Here is a 4,389-nt window from a genome sequence, read left to right on the forward strand (position 1 = left end):
CCTAAACTCAGTTAACATTATTCTTCTAATTTTTTATTCCCTCCACTCATTCTCTCTCCTAGTCAAATTATCCTACAAATATAAATCCCACCTAACATTTCCTCTAATTCCCCTCCTAATGAGTCGTTAATGGCTAATCATCATGATTAGCCACAAATTCAACTCTTTGTCCTTTCATCCAGCCACTAGCTTTAAATGCTCTTTTTCTAGATGAATGTAAGATTTTCGAAATCTCACATTCCTTTAGGCATTTCCCTCTCCCAAGGAATTTTTATTTCCTTTTTATTCTTCTAATCCCCATAATATCCATTTTTGGAGAATTTTTAATTCCTCCAATGCATCTTGTAGAGTGTGGAGATACGAAATGCCTTTAAGGCATATTTCTTGGTCTCCACACCCTCTCTTGGACCTTGTGTGACCTCACAAGTAAATCTTAGCCCTTCATCTTGAATTCATCCTAGCCATCTATTTTCCTCTCCTCTTCCTATAAAATAGGGTTCCATCCTTTCATTCAAAAACATCTTGAAATCCAGTAAGCTTATGCTACCCTTTTTGAGCCCAAGAAATCATCTTGGCAACTTAATCATCTTATCCTTACCATTCATCCTTATCATTTGTGCACAATGTTGGAGAACCATCCACATCCAGCAATCAAAGGAGCACATCAAGTGGAGCATTATTAAGGGGTACCTTCACTTCATCAAGCTCAATCCAAAGGAGAAGGTAAAATAGCAAGCTGAAACGGTCTTTTAATGATATTTTACCATTCTGCATGTTTATTTCGTTATGTTTTGATCAGTTTACCTTTCAAATCTGTTTTCCCCTCTACATTTTGGCATGCCCAGTGGGACTCACGTCCCTAAGAACTAATGTTGTTGTTTTTTTTAGGTTTTTGTGAGTTGTGAGATGCAAGTTCCAGAATAGCGCGATTGCATAAATATATATATATATATATATATATATATATATATATATATATATATATATATCTTTTTCGCAGGTTCCAGAATCACGGCTCTTCATTTCTATGCGACAGCTCCTTATTCTATTTTGGTTTTTTTTTTTTTTTATGTTTCTGTTTCTGTTGCAGCACGACAGCTCTATTATCTGATTTGTTATTTGATTTCTTGTCTGTTATGTTTTAGTATAATCTATGTGAAAGTAGGAGAGTATGCTCTTGTATATATAGACAATTAGAAATCCAGACCTTTCACTTTTCTATTCTGTTTAGAATGACTGTATGCTCTGACCATAGGAAAGTGTGAAAATAGGAGAGTATGTTCTTTCCTATCTAGACAATTAGAAATCGAGACCTTTGACACTTTTCTATCTGTGTAGTGCTACTATCTGCTTTGTTAATCTGTCTGAAAATTTTAGGTGCTAACTATAGTCTGCATTTAATTTATTTATTTCCTGTTATCTGCTCTGTTTAAATATAATTTGTTCGCCTACAGGAAAGTGTGAAAGTAGGAGAGTATGCTCGTCTATCTAGACAATCAGAAATCCAGACCTTTAACATTTTTATTTTATTCTGTTTAGTGCGACAATTTACTTTGTTAAATCTAGGGTTTCTGTCTGCTCTATTAAATCTAGGGTTTTTGTTTTGTTAAATTTAGTGTTTCTGTTCTGTTAAATTTAGGGTTTCTGTTCCGTTAAATCTAGGGTTAATTTTTTTCTATTTTTTCGCCATATCTTCTTTATCTTGACTCCATTTCCCTTGAAACTTCACCAGATTCTCCACATTGCCATTTTCCACATTTTCTTCCTTGGAGGCCTTATCTCAAAAATCCACTTTTTGAAGCCCAAAATCCCATATTTCTCTATTTTTAGGGTTTGCCATAACTTCTTACCTTTTCATTCAATCACCTCCAAATTTTTCCCATATTATCCATCTTCAACTTTTTCTTCTTTGTCCCTCTTGGACAAATTTTCCCATTCCTTCATCTCTCCTCCAAAATCCCCATTTTTCGCTTGCCTATCCCTTAGAAAGTGGTAAAAACCTAGTCAAACCCCATTTACCTATCAAAGCTTTCTTCAAATCCACATTTGTCATTAGTAAAAAAGTTTTTATTCATTTTTTTCTATTCATTCCCAAAAAATAAAAAAAATTAATATTTTTGTCATTCTGTTGATTTTTGCAGGACGCTTGTTGAAGACTATTTTTCCAAACTATTAATCAAGTTGTTTTGCAGGACGCTTTTTGAAGACTCCATTTTTCAAACTACTAATCAAGTGGTTTTGTAGGTTGCCTAGCTGATTCAACCAAATATTGTGCATTTATTTAAATTAGGCACCTAGATATTAATTAAAATGGAATGAACCATTGTCTTATGTGTCTTTAAGAAAAGCATAAAGGTAGGAAAGTATGCTCTCGTCTTACTAGACGATTAGAAATCCAGACCCTCCAACCTTTTCTTGTTTGAATGTGTGTTTACCTCTAGCGGGCCTGCCCTCCCAACTTGCTCTTTGAGAAGGTAAGAGGGGAACAACCCAAGTGAGTACACCCGGACCTGGGGTTCCCAACTCACTATAATAAATAGGCCATTAACTATGAAAGGGTTAATGGTTGGGGCTATATGAGAGTTCACTCTCACATTGGGTGCTTAGTAGGATCCTAGAGATCTCAATCATGCTTGCGTGACTACTAAGTTCTTGGTGCTTTGTTGGGCTATAGGCCTCAATTGCACTTGCACAACTTCGAAGGGTAGCTCCTAACGGGAAGACTTACTAAAAACCTTGTTCATAGTGGCCAAAAACCCTCGTCATTGGTGCAAGAGGTCGAACCTCTGAAGCGGCCCATATTCTTATGGCCCCTAGTAGAGACACAAAGTTTACCATGAGGAGTTTTCATGGGAATCGATGCTTGGCTGCCTCGAGAAGTGAGTGTCGTGGAGGGGAGTTAGTGGGGTCAAGCATCTAAGTGTTCGCTCTAGGTAAGCATAGATGGGAAACCAATTGGGATTCAATCACTATTGTTCTTCCTAGCCTTAAGAATGTTGTATATGAGCATGAGTGTCTTTGAGATAATATGCATTTAATCATTGTGTTTGCTTTGTTTGATACATACTTGCCAAGAGTAGACTAAAAACACATCACTATCCCCAAAAACTTTGCAAAAATATTTGTCAAGACACAAACAAATTGTCCAAGTCATTACCCACACCAAGTCCAAAATTGCATCAAAACTTCATCTGTCCCATTTTTCATAAGCCTAAGAGAGAAGCTAAGAGTTTATCCTCTACGTCAACATTCAAGTTTGTCCTTTGAAACACCTACTATCGTCCAAATCAGGGTGGTCATATCCCTTCATACAACTTGCCATTTAAATAGATCCTTCATGTTCATGCCAAAGACAACTTAGTCATCAAGTTTTCTTCTAAACCATCACTACCATACCTTCTTCATCAATCATCCTCAAATTTCTTAAGTCCTTTCATCCTCAAATTTCTTAAGTCCTTTCATCACAAATTTCTTAAGTCCTTTCATCACAAATATCTTAAGTCCTTTCATCCTCAAATTTCTTAAGTCCTTTCATCACAAGTTTCTAAAATCCTTCCATCACAAATTTTCTAAGTCATTTCATCACATTTTTCCTAAGTCTTTTCATCACAAATATCGTGTATGGTTGCAACTCGATCCCAAAAGAAAAAGATGGCTGATCAACAATATGGCATGCCAGACATTGCTGTCCTATATGAAGATCCCATGCAAGATCATATACAAAGTGGACAACCAAGTGATCAAGAACAAAGTTAAAATCTTGACATGGTTAACCAAGATGAACTTTGTCCGGAAGTGCAAACTTTCCTAGCGGATTCTTATAACGAAGAGATGATAGAAAAGTTTATTAAACACAATCCTTCTACACTTCTGAAAACTCTTCTTGAACATGGAGCTCAACTTTCACCTAAATTTAATAGATCCGCTCTCGTCCAACAACCACAAAGAGACCTCACTCCCACACAAAGTGATGCACCTACTATTCAAACTCAATCAATTGTAGCCCCATCAATCATCCAAGCTCAGTCAATGCCACCCGTGAAACCTCCCACCACGGTCTCCATCCCGTCTTCTTCCTCCTTACCATCCATACCAGTATCAAATCCAATCTCATCCATTCTCCAACAAACTTCTATACTGCCTCCTTCTATTCAACCACATATTTCTATTCCACAAACTTCCCTTTCTCACAACAAGGTCGCAAATTTTATCCAGACCACATTCAATCCCGTCACAACAGTTGGTGGACCGCAACCAACTATCACACGAACCCCAGTGACATTGGTCATCACATCCCATGTTCCCACCTCCTCATCATATCAATATAATGGTGGTGGTGCACCTTCTTTAGTTCATCCAATTCTTGGGGCAGATACAATTCATCAATAT

Source organism: Cryptomeria japonica, chromosome 6, assembly GCF_030272615.1.
Source record: "Cryptomeria japonica chromosome 6, Sugi_1.0, whole genome shotgun sequence".
Taxonomy (NCBI): domain Eukaryota; kingdom Viridiplantae; phylum Streptophyta; class Pinopsida; order Cupressales; family Cupressaceae; genus Cryptomeria; species Cryptomeria japonica.